A 20,873-nucleotide genomic window follows, 5' to 3' on the forward strand; every position below is an offset into this window, starting at 1 on the left:
ATACCCTTCAAGATCCATACGTTCCAGAATCTGGAATGCGAATCGAAAGTGCGTAGCGCACGTTCGGATACCCGCGCGAAGTGCCGTTCTCCATCCCTTCCCATCTGCCGCCCCGACCATCTCTTTTACTTTTTTTCTATCGCCCGAGCGATTGGAATTGAGTCGTGACGAGTCCCGTCGGTGGTTTCAGTCGGCAGATCCCTGAAAATCCCCGTCGGGATCGTTGACCCCCTCCCGGGCGTCCCGCGAGTTTCGAAGTGGTAAAAGGAAGAGCGGCGAATTGCGATGGTGCAAGAGGGGTAGAAGAGCGAGGGGATGAGGATATGGCAGAGAGGATGGAGGTGTATTCCATATCGATACTCTCTCCTACTCGAGCTATCCTCTCGCAATATCGCCCAGTATATCGCCATCATGTCTGATCGAACTGCTAGTTTACACCTATATGACTCATAACGATTCGTGGGAAAGAAAAGAGCACATATGCCTCTGTTTTTCTTCCCTTTCTTTCCTCTCATCCCTTTGTCTTTCGCTGTTTAAGTATTTATTTCGGACAAAGAATTTGCAAGTCTTACACGAGATAATTGGTGGAGATTGAATAAAGTGATCTCGGCGTTAATTTCCGATGCGAAGCTTCTTCCGTTTGAAGTAGGAAATTAATCACCGAGATTCGAACATCAAAAGATTGCGAGGCAACATCTCGATAACCATTTGCTGATATTCGCGGAAATAGTCATTATCGATATACCGTTTTAACACGCATTACCGTAATCTTTATTAATTCCCCCAAAAAGATTTGTTAAATTAAGACCTATTTGAAGTAAATTCGAAAAAATTAATTAAAGCATTAAAACCACCGTCACGCTTTCTAATTACTTTTCCACTGGCTTCAAGGAAGCCAAATATACCCAATTTCCAGAATATTTCATTCAATGTTCTATTTTTTTCACTTTGATAAAATAATATTGGTCGTTCTACGCTCAAGATATCGATTTATCATAACGACTTAAAAATCTCCAGCAGATTGCATGACCTTCTCGAGCGACGATGAGGAATCTGTTACGCGGATCGGCTTCGTCGGGGTTTTAATCCCTTAATGGATCTGACAAGAGTGATTATTCGCGCGCGTCCTTCGGCCAGTATAATCACGCCTGCCATTCCCGCGCCGGAAATCAATCATGCGAGTTAATAACGTTACGAATCGGCGGGCTGTTATAAATCATTCGGTGCAATGCGCAAAAATGAACCCGGGCCTTCTCAGGTGGATATAAACATCGCAGTGGCGTATCCCGAGAAACATAATAGACTGATATAACAGAGTACGTATGACAGAAATTTTATCTCGACCGTCTGTTTTGAAACAACATATATAGCTAAATATAAATGTAAAATGATGCATTATACCAAATTAATATTTTCCAAACTATTCGCATGACAAACAGTTGGTATATTATATTGTATAATTCACGTAAATATGATATATCTATATGGCATTCTATATTTTTCATTTCCGTGACATATCATAATGCAAATTTATAGTTATCACATACGTATGATATATTTCGACTACATTTTAAGAATCAGACAAATAAATGAACGGAGTGTCAAAACGGGGCACGTGTTCCGGTATCTCCCGCCCTCTGAAAGTGTCATTGACGCGCTAACAGGTTCCCAGCCGGGATCGATAGCGCGTTTTTGTGTGCGGACAAAAAAATTACTAGTTACCGATACGCCACAATCGAGACAGACAAAAATGGAAACGTCGGCGAACGCTGAATGGAGCCCGAAATAACGCCGGTGACACAATCGCGGCGACGTAATTAATGAAAATATTTCGTATCCGTCTGTTTTTATTTAAATTACAGTTATATCAGGATTTAATGTGCGACATCGATCTCTTTATCGATTAGCAAGGGCAACAACAAATTATGACTATCAAATTATATATCATAAAATTACGATATTAATTTACACCGTGATTTATTCTTATGTTTTGAAGGAAAGCGATAGCGGATACGGCAAACACATTGTTAAATTAAAACACATTTAGATTTTTAATTCAAAAATTTAGATCTGAAATCCATTAAAAAATACGTAGAGTTTACAAGAATCAAGCGATGTGCAAAGAAGAAAGATATTTGACGATATTGACGACGATAGTCATAAAAACGATCCTAAAATAAGTTTCAAGAATTCTATCAGGTGTGAAAGAGCTGGTATATTGCGCCATAAAAAACCTACTTTGAAAATAAAAATAGTCGATGTAGCTAATCGTCAGCAATATACGAGAAAAAAAAAGTTTTTAAACTTGTCGGACTTATCTTTGTTTGAGATAAAATGTATAAATTGTTTCAATTTGTCTTAATTATTTGGTATAATTTAGTCCCCTCTACAAAATATGTACAAGAAATAATTATATTTTACTCCGTTTCGCACGTAGTCTTATTAAAATTTAAAAGCTTCAGACAGAATATCGTTGTTAATAATGCTTATGCAATTATATTTCATTCCATTGAAATTTATGTTAACAATATTTACATAAAAACGTGTACGCGTATTCTGTGCGGTATGTACATTGAATAATTAATAATAAAGTAATTCGATAAAATAATATTGATAAAATAATAATATATTAAAAAATTTAAATATTCTAATTTTATTCTCTTTCCAAAATAACATATAATTTTTTTCCATTATTTTAGTTAGACATAAAAAACATAATACAATAGAATTATTAGAGAAATATCGAAGATTAGTTATAAAGAATAAACGCAAACTTTTTTTATACATTTTATCAAAAACCCAAGTATAAAATAAGTCACACCGATATCTTACATGAGAGTTCTTCAAAAATAAAGAAATATATAATTGTAAGTATAACCTTTATATTAATAACACTTTACATTTCTACTTTTAGTTAATTTAAATTAATATTAACAGTTTGAAAATTTGCGAAAGGCAAATGTAAATTTAATATAGAGATATTTTGTTGGTATACACATGCAAGATACAGGTAGTTGCCTGCGGGTAAGATGATGTCGGAAAGAAATCGCATCCCGCGGAATCCGAACAGTCGCGGAAAAACGACGCAACGGAATTCCAGACGAAGTGCACCAGTTTTACGAGGGCTCTCCGCGAATCAGCCGCGCAGCCTTCTATCTCACTTTGTTTACCTTATTTCCGCTGCATCTTACATTCACCCTTATATAGAGTGTACGAAAAGTAATTTTGTTTTAAGCAGAATTCGTTGAAATAAGCAGTATGTGCACTTCGGTGCTACTGAATAAATGGTTTCTATTTAGGTCAATTAACGAAAAATTGATTGCACCAATAGCAATCAACATTTTCATGTTTCACAGCATGGTTTTAACAAATAATCAAATTTGTATAGATTCACTTGACAAAAGGAAAAAAAATTTACCGTGTTTACACTTTCCACGGTCATGTATTTTAAGATAATGTCTTATGGAATAAAAACCATAAATAACACGATGCGATCATTTTTGATAATGAAATAAATCATTTTTATTAAATTAATTTTTGGAAATAAAATCCTAAAAGTTTTTTTTCTATAGAATCGCTTTCTGTACACCCTATATATTGGCACCCTCCCATGTCTCTCTGCCCTTCGCAGAGCGTCGTCAATCTTCGACTGCAGCTCCTTCGAATTCCGCTTACTGTCATCGTTCGCATTTCTCACGACCCACGCACGACGCGAACTGGATTTGGCAAACGTCGCAAAAGGAAACTTTATTCCCAGACTGTTAACGCCGCCGCGATTCAAACGAGGCGATTCGCCTTTCCCGTTTTGTATTTTATACTTTATTTATCATCAAAATTCGAAACTTATCGAAATCACATAATAACTTTATAATGGAGAATCAATTTCATATTCGCTGTACTGCAAAACTTTGTGTATTACTATAATATAACTATCTTGTCTTAGTTCCTATACAAAAAATCATTACACAATAATCCTTATTCAATTTTAATTAAGTCAAAAGAATATACAAAATGTGCTTTCACAAATTTTTATTGAATAAAATTAATATAAAAAAATTTAAATAAATAATTTAGAGGAAGATAAATGTAAAATAAATTAATTTGTATGTCGAAATATTCCAGCTAATTCTTTGACTTCCCAAAAAATTTGTAAATTTTTGCAGGCAGCAAACGTTGAGATTAAACGACTCGTTGAACACTTATATTGCGAATGAAATATGCCGAGTTTACGCGTTCCCCATCCCGAAATCGTTTCGTGAGATGGAAAAGATCGATCGCATCGCGCAGCATGGCGATTACCCGACGCTGCTTTCGTATTCTCGTCGGAAACAAGCGGCCACAAATGCACGTTATACCATCTACCAATTTGCTATTCAATCAAGCAGATCACAGAATGCAGTTTAAAGTTGTTCCATCCCAATCTCGTCTTCGCGAGTTTCGCGCAATTTCACATGGATGCACATATATATGTGTGTATGTATACATATACATATACATTCGTTTTCAATTTCTCTTTTCCGGAAGAGTCCGCTTATCCACCTCGCAAGGAAACGCGGTTGCTGCGCAACCGAGATTCGTCGTCTCCGTGGTCTCGTCCGCGGTGAGATGCAGAAAATAAGCGAACAAATGGAATCGAGATGGAAGAAAGGTATACTCTCTTATTACCGAGACATTCGTACAAATCGCAGATCGTTTGCAAATCACGCGCATAATTTATTCGTCGCGTTGAGAAAACAAATAGATAAATGAATAGATAAAGTTTTCGTACTCACTTATCTTAATAAAGAGAACAGCTCTTTGAAAATAAAATTAAAATAAAAGTAATAAAAACAAAATAACGTTACGAAACACAAATTCGTGTATATCTTAAAGCAATAGGATTCATTGAAATCTTAAATCTTGCCCGAGACGATATTTTTGCGCATTTACAAAGAATGAAAATTTAAGAATAAAACTTTTAACTTCGAAAACGCACCGTTTTACAATGCCACAAATAAATTTGCACATCTAACAAAGTAATCGCGTGTAATGTAGAGCTATTAACATTCACAGTGTTGTAATAAAGGAGTACAGTGAATGTGCACTTCATAAAGTATGGAAATAATATTTTCTACCATTCTCCACGCGCGCAGATACCGGTATGCGAAACGAATTACAGGAATAACGTATGCATACTAAAGCTAAAAGTGCGTCTACGTATATATGTGAAAATATTAATTCATTGCGATCACAAAATCGACAAAAATAAAATGCTTAATTTCCAAATATTTTCAGATGCATTTTAATAGCGAAACCAGCATGATGGAATCTTTATTCTGTCAATATTTTATTAGAAAACTCTGTGCAACAGTAGTCTGTTTATTATCGGAAATTTCGACTTATCAAATGCAATTGACGGATCACCATAATACGAGAATATTTGGCGCGCATTATTCGTCTCGTAAAGGGCGCCTACGTAATTAATCACGTCGTATCTTTATGCATCTCCAGCCAAGTAACGAGATTATGTTCCCCATTCGCATGCATACCGTCCCAGATCCATAATCGTCGCCGTCGAAAGACTCGCTTTTACCATAGATCTTTTTTTCGCTTTTTCGAGCGGGAAACGCAAATTGTTTATGTATGAGAACGCTCTCGTACGGGCTCATGGAAATTACTCCCGAAGCATAGTCATGAACAGTATAGCTAACAGGGTGGGTACTCCCCTGAATCTAGGAGGAAAATGTCGCAGTGGTGGAAATTTAGCACGGTTAGTAATTATATCCGTAAAATATTCTCTTTTTGTAAGAATATTTTAAAATTTAAATTTTGAAGGAAAATCATATAATAATTAAAATTAAACGGTTACCGTTTGTCTGAAATTTTTCTCAAGGATTTGTTAGATTTTTTACATTTTGTGTGTGTGTGTGTGTGTGTGTGTGTAACGAAACTGATTTGTTTTCCCAAATGTCAGTTTATTGTAATATGAAATATAATATTTATATAAAATATATCTTTAAACCGAAGCTAATCGTTTGATCATTATTTTCAGAAAGAAACGTAAGCATATGAATAAGCACAACACGAATCGAACGCTACGAATTTGTCACTCTGCTTTTAAATTAATGAAGCCAGATGAAAAGCAAATCTCGCAAGTTCTCTTCTATATCTTTCGCTGTATTCTCTCTTCTTCTATCACAGAAAAAGGCCAAGGAGATCGATAAATAATCTAGACTCAATATGATTAGCCTGCGAATAGGTCGAAGGTGATAAACTCTAGTGATGACGTCTAGTGACCCAGTATAAGTCACGAATTATTATATGCACAAAACGAATGAAATATCGGTCGAGAAAAATTTTTCAAATATCAAAAGATACCTTGACATTTAAAACTTACTGGCACGAGTAAAGGTCCGTTCAATTTTCAAACTAGATTTTTTTTATAAAACCTCTTATCTTGTTTCCCACACTTTTGTAAAAATAAAATAAAATTTATAGTTATATGAAGCGTATATTATCATGGAAACAAATGGTGCTTGATTAAATTGACATTACTCTCACGTTAAATCTCTCACGTTGAATATACGTAGGTAGATGACCCTCGATTATTATGAAATTATTTACTGCAAATATTATGAAAGCAAAAATTATGTTGTGATTTTCACGTGTTAAAATTTTATTCGTCGTATTTTCGATCGTAAAACAAATTATACGTGTATTTTGTGCAAATTTAAAAAGTAAAAATATACATATATATATATTTTGCTAAAATATTTCCAAGATTACACATATTGTATTTTATGCTACTTTAGTGAGCATTTAAAGAAGAGGACTTAACATTTTATGGACGATCAACCTACTTCCAGCATAACAGATATGACTCTATCTGAAATTACTAGCTCGGAAAGAGTTAAGGATTATCAATGTTGCTAAGCATCTTACGCTGCACGAATGCAATTTCCGGCATCGATCGGAGAGAAAGTAACGGATACAAAATTGATATAGTTTAATCGGTTCTGAAACTAGATCGCAGATAGCGCGGAAGATACTGATAGCGTTTTATGAAGATCGTGAAAACTTTTACGAGAGTAGTCTCGATCGAGATATGGAAATACACGCGATTGGTGTAACTACATAAGGAGAAAGGTTGTAAGACAAGGGAATGTCCGGACAATCTCAAAGAGCACGTTTGCAAAAGTATGTATAGTAGATAAAAGTTATCAAATCCGTATGAGAAAAGAATACTCTCTCGATTGAGATTAATAATATTCCAAGATCTCCTATGATTGGCTCAAAAAGAGATACTTTGCAGTAGCATGTTTCCGGATACGATAGCTTAGCTATTGTATCGCAGTCAATTATATCCGCGTAGTAAATAATGACGCATTATAAGTCTAAAATGAGTAATGCCATAGCAGCTCAATATTGCACAAGGTGAAATCTGGAGCTTTAAACGATTCTATAAAGTATGCTATTGCAAAGAGATACTTAATAACTTTCTCTCGTAATAAGGCTTTGAAGTTAGTAAAGGGACATAATGTTCCCTTGTTCTGTTATATCGAAGATAGCTGTCTGGTGTGAAATAAATTAGTATGATAAAAGCGTCGTTCATTAACTATGTAATTCTCCGCTGTCTACTTCTCAATCTAGCGAAAGACCTGAATTTCTTGCGGAAATCCCGCTAATTAATCAGAATCACAACTTCATGATGGCGTGGTGAGAGCTGATGATCGCTGCAATTCTAAGTTTCTACCGCATTTGAAAAATGACGAAGGGAAAGCGGGGCGACCGGAAGGGTCCTTCGCGAACGCAAGAATCGAGATCATCAACCGGCCATTAAGCGAATCTTTCATTAGGCGCGCACGCATATGCGCGTGTAATCGCGCGAACTCTCGCACGTGGATATACATATATATTCGTATAATACCTACATACACGCATTCGCAAAAGATCTCCGATAGTGAGACGCAAGAAGAAAAGAAGCCAAATGAATGGATTCGAGCGAAAGAAAGAAAGAAAAAGGTAAAGAGAAAGAGATATACACAGAGAAGAATAAAATGACGAGACAAGAGTAGATTACAGAGTGGAGTAGAATAGAAGTAATTACATATCCTGGGACTTATGAGTCGCTTCGAGATACAAAAAAAATTACTCGCGAAAAATGTGAGAATTATAAAAGTAATGAGCAAGTCAAAAATGAAGGTGGATATAGAGATAAAAAATGCAAAGGAGTGTAAGACAGAAAGCGGTGGAGAGAGAAATTAAATCCCCCAAGAACTATGGGCGGTGGAAAGAGAGGAAAAGCAGGAGCACAAGAGTAAAAGAGAAGGAAGGCGGAACGCCGGGAAAGAGAAAGAAGGAACGATAAAGAAAGATCTCCGGATGCAAATGCACGGAGAAAAGGAAGAGAAAAAGAAAAAGCACGGATCGAGAATCGAAGGGCGGCAAGGTATTAACGAGCAAGAGGGCAAAGAGGGAGCGAGCGAGCGAGAGTGGAGGGTCGGTGGTGGCAGGGGGGGCCGGATGCGCGGGGACGGGAGCTGCGGGGGAAGAGGAGAATGAGAGAGAGATGGAGGGGGGAAGAACGAGGACCAAGAGCAGAACGAAGAGGCCGCGAGTCTGACGGGAAAAATCAATAGCGGCGAGCCGGCGAATCCAACCCGTCCAACCCTCTCTCGCCTCTCACCCTTCCTCTCCACTCCTCTCTCGCTCCTTCTCTGCTTCTAGCCCCCTCCCTACAACCCCCTGCTCCTCCGTATGCCCTCTATCTCTGTCTCGCTCTCGGGGTCGAACCCGAGCCCACGCATCCACACGACCGCCCTGGCGTACCAAGCCTCTTCCAACCCCCCCCCCCCGGCCCCTCCGGCCTTCACCTCCCGATCCCCCTCTCACCGCCCTCACTTTCTCTCTCTCTCTCTCTCACTCTCTATGCCCTCCCGCGTCGTCGATAGACCCCTCGAGCCTCCACGGAAATCGCATACCACGGAGGCTGCACGAGCCGGCGAAATAAGAGTACTCGCCTTATTCCGGGACCCTTCGCCCCAACTTCCTTCCCCTCTCTGCCCTTCACCACCGATTTCTCCATTTTGCTCGCAGGTAACGAGATCGAAGGTCAGGGTTAATACAGTCCTCCGGGATATCCGTGACGCTGAGGACCTCGTATCTTGGAAGAATACAGCATTGTTTTAAACGTGGTACAGGTTCGGCGGATGCGGCAGTAAAATCGCGAATGATAACGCCCTTTAAAGTTAAACGAGAGTTTTGGACGCGGAAAAGGAGAGCGCGCGATGTAAATATCATTTGATAAATATTACATCAGTTTAAATATGCATATATCTATATCTACATATTGTAACGTTGAGTTCCGCATTAGAGTTTTGCTGCTCGAGAATTGAGCAAAGTTGTTGAAATAATCAAAAGATTAATATATGTGTGCATTTTCATATTATTTGTACAGCGAAACATGAAGCTAAATATACGTATATTATGTCGATCTTATAACATTTGAAAGATACATACTGAAGAAACATACTGATGAATAAATAACAATTACGGCGATAGCACAAAGGAAGAGTAGACTCCGAAAAATTATTCATTTAACTTTTGAAGCTTAAAAGTTTCATTCCGAAAGTGGAGTCTCTCCTTCTCCTTTTAATCAAACTAGAGTTTCTAAAAGTGACGCTGTAAAAAAGTAAAGCCGAACTCAGATCCGAAACGGTTGAGCCTATTCGAAAGCACGGCCGTGATGTCCTAGCGCTCCTTTTTACACGCTCGTTTTACAAGTGTACCAGAACGAGAATACCGGCCGACGAGGTTGCCACGCAGGAATTTGAATACAATGGGCTGCTCTGAATTTTTATCGGCGCGCCAATGTAAGCTCGCGAATGGAACAACGAACGAATGCAAATCCCGACGTCAATTAAACTTTAGTCACACCATCGACTATTTCCACTGCAGAAATTGACCCGGCTATGGTGACCGCAATGCTATAGGAACCAAATAATTTCGAATTCGTAAACTTCTGATACCTTGATTAACAAGTTTACATTGAAATATGCGCATCGGAAAAATGCAATGAAAAAGTTTTACAATAAAGTTAATACAGTAGATCAAAAGTCTCTCCAGTATAAATCAATATAGTTTCCCAAAAATAAATGTAATTGATTTGATACCTGATCTTTTATCAATGAACAAAGTTCATAATAAAATGTTTTTATATTTTAGTTTCGTCTACATTTAAAAAAAGTATAGTAAATTTTTGAAAATACCAGTAAATATTGATTCAAGTTCAATTTTAGTAACAGTATATCTCATTCTATTATAATTCTATAGGGAACTGTTATATCTTTTAATTTGTAAACGCTAATCAATTTGGACTTGACTGCGCCTCTTAAAGATCATACACTATGTCACTATTATAAGCGTGCAGCACATCCCTTTCAATAGAATTTTTGAAATATGAGATGCGTGTCGTTTTTAAAATAGACGTTTTATTTATGAGAGAACCTCGACAAGGCAGTGCTAACTGTCGCGATCAGCAGTTATTCTCTTTCAAACGCCAACGTCGACGTGACTAGCGCCGACGATTTGTCTCCGGTTGCGGAAACGTCTTGAAGATTTCGCGAAGTAAAGGCCCGCGTTCTAAATATACGATCCTCTCACGTCGGGGCACCGAGAAACGGTCGGTCATTCCGCATCAGTTTTCGTTAACCTGCTCCGCTCGTACGGCGACGCGCCGTGACGTCGACGTCGTCACGCTTTCTGATTTCCGCGCGCATGACACGCTGATATCAGCAACAAACGTTAGTAGCAATATTGTGCAACGTCCGTGTAAAAATAAAAAAGCGTATAAATAAAGTCCCGTAAATAGTAATAGTCGTTACATGGTTATTATAAACGCAGGCAGATGTACGTGAACAATATGTAAATAACGTATGTAGATTTATGCAAATGTACCTAACGTGTCAATTTATATGTTTTTTTATAATTCCTTGATGAATAAAACAACACATGTTTACCTGTAAAATTTTCTAGAACAATCCTTCTTTTAAATCATTCATTGTGATAATCCAAATTTTCGTATGTCGATCGACTTTCATGAATACTGATAAGCGCAGAGTATATCGCGATGTAATGCACAAATGTAAACAGTGCAATGTAGTGCAGTAGAGCAGAAAATATCCTATGAACATCTGTGCAGTTTTGTTTGTGGATTATTTCAATGAAAGCGGATATTCTCTGCATGCCTTCGGGCATTTATTCTCTACAGTAAAGAGCGGAATCCAGCGGAATTGACGTATCATTCGAAACTGTCTGCAAAAGTGAATTATCATGATAATGATAACACTTGTTATCTTTATCTACATGCATTTCAGACTTACTTTCGAGTATCTCCTGTAATTTTCCCTGTGTTTTGCTAATTGAAATAAATGTCGCTTTAATTCTAGTTTAGCCGATGATAAATATACAATTACATATATCGTGTGCATCTAGTGGTAAGCGTAGCTATCTAAATCCAAGCATTATCTAATACGCGTCGCACAATATCGCACTAATATTCGCTTTCGAAAGGGTTAATCAGGATTTGCTGCGGCACCTTGAATGCGATATTGCGAGCAGCGTTTTGACTTCGCAGGATCTTCGTATGTAACCCGTGCATGATTTATCTTGCGTCGTTATTATACGCACGGCCTTGCCTTAAGCTAGGGAAACATGTGTAAACCCGGCGATATTACGTAACATGCTCCCAATTTCCGTGGCCTTTCGTGGCGGTCGACTTTGCAGCCTGTAATTTTAACGCGTCTCCCCTTTATATATACATCAAGCGCATAAGTGCATCTGCCTGAGCTGGTGATCGCGATTAACTCGCAAGTGCTCGCGCTAAAAGCGCCGCGTTTAAGGTGCGAAATTGTTTTCTTCTTACATAGCTGTTGCGTCTGAGGAGCCTTTGTCTCGTATATGCGAGAAGCATTTTTCCCAGAAACAAGATCAACGAGAGCAAATTCGACAACCACATTTTCAACGATTGTAATAATCATAAAAAAATACAAAAGAGAAAAATATGAAAGATTATCGCATACGTTTATCCTGCCGATATCTTGTATCGTTCATTCTTTTATTTGAAATATATTAGTTTAGAAGAATGTAACACGATCTAAATCCGTGTATTCGGTCGTGTTACGTTCTGAATTAACGTAACGATTACGCGTTTCACAATACGTGTAATTCGATAAGTGGAAATCGAGCGTGGGCAAAAGTCGAAGCGAATAATTTCCACTTGCAATTATAATCCCGCGCAATAACGTTTTTAAAATGCAAGTACTATACTTATGCTAACAGCGTTTGCAGCTTGCCGCGCGCATTAACATTATTAACGCAATTAAGGCAGTGCCATCGTCTCCGCAATCCTGGCGCAACAATTGCGATGCCATTTACTGTATTCGTTTCAATACTCGATTCCGATGAGTCTCGAATTTCAATTTGTAAGCACTTTATAATAACCGCTTTGCATGTGAGTATCTTGAATAAATGTTGAATAATATAGAAGAAAGATTGTTTTAAATTAATATAAATAAACTATCCTTTTAATACTAAACAAAATAATTTCTCAAATATATTCGAAAGTTTAATTCACGTTTCTCTCACGTTTTTTATTTTCATATACTCGTATAATAAGAAATAGTCTTCTCTATATTTCCCATGCCCGAAGGGTGACGTAGAAAACTTTGACATGTCCGAGAGTCATTCTTCTCTCGACGTTACGCGAAAAGATCAAAGATCGATGCGAGTTTTATTTTCCGATTTCATGTCGCGGGCGTAAAGACTTCCATTCTCAAGGGTAGCGCAGCGTGTCCGACCATTCTCTGTTAAAATATCGATTGAGAGAAAGCAAAGTCTTCTTTGTTCTCCCGTGGCTGGAAACGGATCCTGCCGCGGAAGAAACGACAGGGTAAAGAAGAATAAGAATAAAATCGTCTTACTATTCCACCAACAATATATAGGACGTGAGAATCGTAAACACGTAGAAAAACTGTGACAAAACCGCCGGCGCAAATCTCATCAAACCTGATAAATTACTGTCCATCCCATAGAAACGGATTTGTGCAAAGATGCTCGCGTTTTATTTCTCGTCCGAGGAATAAAACAATGCACGAAGCGGAATAAAATATAATCGTTAGATTTTTTTTATTATATTCTTATTTGCTAATAATATTGGGATCCTAAACTTCCAAATATCAAGAATAAAAAATTTATAATTTAATGTAAAATATCAATATCTCGAGACCCAATATTTTAACGTAAGTCTCAAAATACATAAAAGTTGTTGCATCATTAGTTATTAAATCTCTAAAATTTTTAATGCTGTGAATCACATAAAGAGAAAGAAATCCTGACATCTTGAAATATTACACCTCTAACAATTTAATCGAAAATCAAAAATTAATTAGAAAGGATACTAACTAAGCCGGTGGAATTTACATTGCAAGCCGGACGTTGTTGCTGCCATTTAATCGCGAGATTTTGCCTGGGAGGGGAATTAATAACTTTAGCGCGGCGAGCCCCATTTCGAGCCCTCGCCGAACGTCTAATCGATATTCAATTTTACGCCATGCGCTGTCTAGCGTGACTGGCGTCGTCGTTCCGATGGCATCAATTATCCTAGACATCGGTATTTTGATGGATGGCATAATTCTGCGGCGAATATAATATTCTGGCTACCGTGACTTCGCGCAGAAATAATGCCGCACCAATTCGCGCTGACTAGATGCCCTACATTGCGGATTGTAAAGCAGCTGTCTAGATGGATAACTAGGCTTTCCCCGGCTTATGACACCCTCGTGACTGCACCGTGATAGAAAGTAGGGAGCAGCATATTCCTAAGCAGACACATACAATTTGCCTATACATTCTTCAACTACTTATTATTTGCCTGCTCTGCTATAGCAAATGTAATTTCGAGAAAATGTTAAAGAAATTTTAAAAAATTAAGAATTATAGAATTTTGCATTTAAAAATTTTGAAATCCTATCTAAATCTATATACTTTAATTTCAAAGCCTCCGAGATTTTCTTCAGAAATCAGAGATTTTTAAATTCTTAAATTTTAAGTTTTTAACACGCTACAATCATAATATTCAAAAGTATCAAAGTTCTAAAGTTCAAAGATTCAAGATTCCAAGATTCAAGAGTCTCAAAGTTTCTAACATCGCAAGACTGCAAAAATCCGACATGCTACATTCAAAATCCTAAAACTTTCGAAATGCAAAAGTTCAAAAATTTTCCTATCTCACATTTATTTTTTATAATCCAAGAAAGATAGGTCTTACTCCAACGCTTGTTACATTATATCTAATAACTGTGCTATCAATACGAAATTCACGTAATAAAAACAATGATAAATCGCTGGAAAAATAAGAAATATTTGTATCGACAATGACAGTATTAACAAGATTTCACAATATGGCAAAGATCCAGTACGTTAAGTTTAAGACTCGACGTCGATAGTCGAAGACGATGGAAAACGTCGAGTGCTCTATTCAACGTCACGGCATAGCGACATCGCACAGAAGCCAGCTTCTTCACGCTCTGTCGATAATCGCAGTGACAAGATTTTAGCACGTAATAGGTTGCGGATAATTATCCATAATCGGTCTTCGAAAGCAGAATAGTGACGGACGAAGGGCGAAGAGCGGAGGGGTCGTAGGGGTGGTAGTCTTTCATCCAGATTCCTCCTGAACGATAGAAAGGGTGGGAAGAGAGAAACAGAGAGACAACTACCGTTTCCAGCGACCCTCGTAGACAGAAATTACTCTACCCCGACTGTCTGCTCGCAGTCCGCATCTACTCTCGACCCCTGAAGGGAACGGTCGACCCGGAGGTAACTACCAGCCCTCAAACGATGTTCAACGGTGCAACCTGTTACGTTGACGTTTGACTACAGTGATTGACCGATCGGTCGAACGACGGTGTGATAGACGAGAAACCAATGCATGTCTCGATACTACGATCCGCTTTCTCGAAGCTTGAGTGTTCGCTTTCGTGGATACGTCTTGGATATTTGCTCCTCGATGTCAAGGAAACGATATGCCCAAACAACATTACAGTCTCATAAGCTTCCAATGCTGCATTAAAACCTCTTTCAAACGTCTTTACAATCTTTTCCAACGTTGAAAACATTTTTCAGAAACAAAAAAAAGATAACTTACAACAAGATTTGTCTGACTTCCGTCCTGATTGTAAAATTTAAATCGATATATAATTCAATATATTAATAAAATCGCTAGATATAATACAAACTTTGTCGAAGTTTCAATCCAAAGATTCGAAAGAGTAGAATTAATTTTTCAAAATTACTTCTCGCGTTCATACTCTTTAATTATTACCGATAATGCCGTAGCTTCTTCAGCTCGTAATTCGCATCCTAAATCGCTTATGAATAGCGGTTACGAAGACATTTTCTGTTCCGTTCTCTTTCCCCCTAGTATAAAGCGACGCGCGCGGTACTAAGGACGTCTAATTAGTGGCGGCGGTACATTCATTAAGGACGCAGGCCGGTGGAGAGTCCTTTAATTCCGCGGTACAGTTTCATCTGATTTACGTCCTCGGTGTCGCAGTCACACCCTCGACATTTCTTAAGGTGAATTCACAAGAATTTCACTCTTGATAATCGTCTCACATGAATCATTTAAAGTGAAAATAAAATGGATTATACGCATAAACAACATTTCAATGATATCAATCTATTTGAAATATAAGAAAACACAAAACTAAATTTTTTATCATTAAATATTAATTGCCTTCTTAAACGCGGATAAATTAATAACAAAGCATAATTAATATAACAATTAAAATTGTGGGCACAATTTCGGAATAAATACGAATCAAAAATATGAATTTTTTCCAACAAAATTCTAATAATATGTGTTTAATCATTTTTAAGTTAATTTTTTAAGATTCTAAAATTTCGAGTTTTTTTTTTAAGTCCACTTTTTTTTCTTCCCTTCAATTAATGGAACGTAAAAATTGGATTTTGATGCGTCTGCATCTATGCAAAAATATCTTCAGGCAATTTTGTAGTCAAGGTTCTATTACGTATCGATCCTAGAGGCCATGGAATTAATGTGTGTGAGTCAATAATAGAGACGAATAGCAAAGGTGTAATCGAACGGACATAGTCAGCAAAATCCATCAAAAGATAGTGATATTTCTATATGATAAACTACTCGCTGTGCAGGGAAATAAATTTGCGATATATTATTGTATAATGCGATACTCTCTTCATAATAGACTATGTAATAATATATTTATAATTATTAAAGAATTATTTAACAAGGCAAAGTTATTATTATTAATAAACTAATAGGCAGCGTTAATGTGAAATTATTAACATATCGAATTTAGATACAGCGTTAATAATATTACTCTCTAATTGGATAATATTAACAATGCATAATTATGTAATCATTGTGAAACTATTACACACAACTATAATAACAAATATGTCACTTGTCTTTCTTTTAAATAAATCCCAATAATTGGTCCCGTTCCACTTCCGATTCCTTAAATGACATTGACATCGTTCTACATGTCAAAAAGGTAAATTATTCAGAACAGCAATAATTCAATTTCCAAATCCCCAAACGATATTGACGCAATTTGCATAAAGTAGATTAATAAATATTTCCTCTGTTCGGTGAAGCTCATTGCGATTGGTCAAACGCGAAGGAGGTCAAACTCAACAAGAGATTGCAGCGATGATTTCGAGCCACGAATCGTAAGATATAATTTAACATAGTTCGCCAAATGTGCATGTACAGATGTAAGCCAATTGAACGAATGCAAACGTAATCACGAAATAACGGATGAAACGGGCAAACTTATATATCGAGCAAGTGTTTTCGTGAAACAGTAATTAGGTAGTCTTTCTACAACTTATTGTAGAAAGGGAACTGTATAAGTTTTTTTAATATATGCAGAATATCGAGATTGAAGCAATCTGTCAAAGTTTTATTTTCTTTACCCGCTAAAATTAGTTAGACACGATAATGCTATAGATATAAGTATTGCTTCATAGCCAAAATTATAAGATACAAAAAATAACATTTTAAACACAAAAATTTCATGGAGCCACGTGATCCATCTTGAAAAAAATAATTCTTTTTTTATACGTTTAAAGATAGAACAAAGAATGGTTTCTTGCAAAGTAACATGAAAAGTTCAGGCTATATACAGGCCACTTCATTAGATATGTATCTAACTTCAGAAAAGTAGATTTGTTCCCGCCGGAATTCCCTGATAAATTTGGGAATAATTAAAATTTAATTGAGCGCTATCTTTTCCTGCAATCTTTCAATTTTTAGTTTTCAACGCTTTGTTTGATTTATTTTCTAGTAAGTGGTATAAATTATGTAATCTATTACTATATAATTAAATCAGTCGAACAGTCCAAATCAAAGAGTTAAGTACTGAAGCAAAGTTCTCCAATGACATTTCTGCAATTGCCATTATTAAGATTTGCATAAGAAACCAGCCCTCGTCAATATGGTCAATATCTTGGGAACACACGCACGATCTTATATGCAATTCTTGAAACTTCTTTCGCGCGACGTCATTATTTTCTCCCCGTGACATGGCACGTGACCGCGCACGCGGCGCGACGCAACAGCACGCGACGATCGATCACGCACGCCACACGCGTGACGCACTTGCTACTGCGATACTCGAGGGACATGATGTGACGTAAGGAAGGATGTACCTTTTCCACCTGCGAACATGCTCGCAGGCGTGTTCTGCTTGCTATTACTCCCTACTGTACGACGACGGAGGAAAAATATGTTCACGCAAACAAGCCCTGTTGCATTCCGCTGCAACTTCGACAAATTGACAATGTGAGCGGAAGGAGGGCGTAACTCAAAGTCAACTGCGCGAGCACAACTCGCAGTTATACGATATTCATAAGAACGGCGTAACAGAATACTCCGTTTCCCGTTTCACTCACTAGCATTGAAGTAATCTAGAAGTGTAGTTATGTGAAACGACATCAAAGATCCCGTTTTTATAATACACGGAAAAAGGATATAACCTGATTTAGAACGTTCTTGCATCCACATCGTTAAATTGCTCCTTTCTGTTCGCGCATAATAATACGTACGTGCTCATATTAGACCTCTTGCGCTTACTAAGCGATAATGTTATCTATCCATTAAAAGAAACATTCAAATCGGCATTTTTACTTTTGATGCTTTTCAGCTTTAAGCAATATTTATATACTTTTCGGGGAAAACGTCACGTTCTATTAATATCATAAATAAAATTATTAATAGACCAAAAATAAGAATACAGATACACAATTCTTAAGCCCATCAAAAGTAAATTTTCAAAAGCGTCTGTTACAAGTTAGTACATAATTTTCTATCATATTTAATGTCCGATAGAATTTTAGCACAAGCTTAACAATTAGTTAGCCGAATAGAAAAAATATTGAGTAGATTCTTTTCCTAGACAAATAGGCTTTTTAAATCCACCAATCTTTCTCTTACTCTTTCAAATTTATTTCACCAGAATTTTTTGCTTCCTGTGATTAAAAAAATGATAAAAAGAAAATGCAACGCATTCAACCTATATATCATCTTGACTGCATTATAATAATCAATACAAAGACATGTGCTACCTGCAGAGAAACATTCTAGAATCGCCTACGGACGCGGCCATTGGAATCATTGTGTATGCGTACGCAGTGCGCACATATATACACACATACTAGAATCATTTAAAAGCCGGGACGGGAATCAGCTGATCGTCTCCGTGGGCGGTTGAAACCGCGGGAACTTGTTCTCCGCTACGTTGCATGACAAACGTGTGCGTAAGCCGCAGCCGTGATCGAGCACGCAATCCTGCACGACGCAACACGAAGAGACCCACTTTGCGGTAATAGTAATCAACGACTGGCCCACAGACTTCCATATAGAACGTCCCAGAACTGTTGCGTCGAGTTTTTCGCGAATTGAACTACGGAAATAATATTCCGAATAATGTTCGGTTAAATGTTAACAGAATTTTCATTTCATTATATAAAGGATTTATCTACAGGAATATGTTTAATTTCATAAATGTTCCTCGAAATAATGCACGTATTGAAAATTATTAAATGTTTACAAATACATTATTGCGAATTTATCATGAAATTATTTGAGAATTATAATTAATTCAGTTTTCCTATAGACAGGGCAAACGGGCGAATTTATCCTCGTTTTAGCTATGGCTGAACTTTAGTTACGACTCTGGACATGACAGCGAATGTCGTGACACCTCGTCACGTAGAAACGGGTCTTAACACGCAATGATCGATCGCACAGCCACGCGATCGTTCCCCCTCGTCCTGTCCAATGCGCATGGTCGTGCAGCAGTGCATACCGTTGCATCCTGCCGCGACTGTCACTTCGTTGCACCGGACATGCCTCGTTTGCAATTATTTCTGCATTTCCTCGAAGGCTCTCCTCATAATCGTCGTCCGTTATCGTGTACCGAATTGCAGCTTTCGCGACGAATCATTCCTCATATTCTTATTTCCATAAATAATTATACGAATTGAAATCTCATAGATTCTCATTAGCAACGAAACACGGCAGTTTATTTCCCTTCCGAGACACACGCCTCCTATTTCATTCTTAAAAAGTCCTAGCGATACGCAGGTATTCTCGAAATTAAAGAGCCATGAATCTGAATGCGAAAAGATTTAACGTTTTCAAAAAAAATTAACAATACAAAGGTGTAATGAATCAAAGGATTCACAAAGTAAAACTATTGCAATTTCTCAGGATATCGCATAGCCTGAAATATTTCGCTTTACGAGCGTTATACTACAGTGATAACGGCTCGGGACGCATTTTTCGCGGATCGTCTTCGTTCGGCGTTCCGATTTTAAAATTTCTCCCCAGGAAATTTCTCCGCAGGAACTTTGCATATCCACCCCCATAAATCTCGATTGCAAATACGAAAGGGTCGACCATGTCGGGGAAACGAGTCTCGTCGCACGTGGACACTCGGATGCGGCACTGACGCTGCCCGGTGCAATAATGCGCGAAAGGACATGACGTGCACCGGAGTGCATACAGTGTCTGCCATATTGATTGGCTTGCTCGGTATTACGTAATGTCATTAACACGTCGCTTACACATGCGCCTAATCCCGTCCTGGCCCCCGCAATGTGCAGCCCTTCAGTTTCCATAGCGCAATAGTCCCCTCTCCTATCCCCCCTCCCCGCTCAACGGACGAATTCGCACACAAGCACGCGCGCCCTGTCGCAGTGAGAAACAAGCTGACGTACCATTAGACAAATAGGAAGGAAAGCGGAGGGGAATCTCATGCGTACGTATGCATGTCGAGGCGCGAGTGGGGATGGATGCACACACGAGTGCGACGTGACGCATAAACCACCGCGGAATAATGCGTATGACGAGTGCAGGTTACACGCGTAATGCCGTACGTGAGCGCGTGCGCCGCGCGTTTCTACCTGCAGGTGCGATAATAACACGGTAATTTGACAGGCACCTGTCAGATTTTAGCTAAGAACTGAGTAAGTATAACATCGGCGACTTTAAAAAAGTTTAAAGAAATTTCGGAATTTAATTACAAATTAAAACCACAAATAAATTTTTATAGAAAGAGCAATCTATTAACTCGCGTAAAATGCATTTAAAGTTTTAATTTTATTTTTATTTTCTTCGTAATCGCTGTTTCATGCTTTTAGAACAAATTCATTCGCGATATCTTCGTTAAAATATTAATATATATACTAATACATGAACTTTGCACCATATCTATAAATGGAATTTAATTGAAAATTTCGTTCGTCTCTCAATTCAGATGTAGTAATTCTAGTGTATCAAATATAGA

The 20,873-nt window shown here is 37.6% G+C and overlaps 1 protein-coding gene across 6 annotated transcripts in view; it reads right to left on the reverse strand.

Annotated features, from left to right (window-relative positions):
- Positions 1 to 20,873, reverse strand: part of Rbp6 (RNA-binding protein 6) — a 581,361-nt gene that overhangs the window by 509,583 nt on the left and 50,905 nt on the right. The window lies entirely within an intron of this gene.

The sequence above is a fragment of the Linepithema humile genome, chromosome 8 (assembly GCF_040581485.1).
Source record: "Linepithema humile isolate Giens D197 chromosome 8, Lhum_UNIL_v1.0, whole genome shotgun sequence".
In the NCBI taxonomy this organism is placed as follows: Eukaryota; Metazoa; Arthropoda; class Insecta; order Hymenoptera; family Formicidae; genus Linepithema; species Linepithema humile.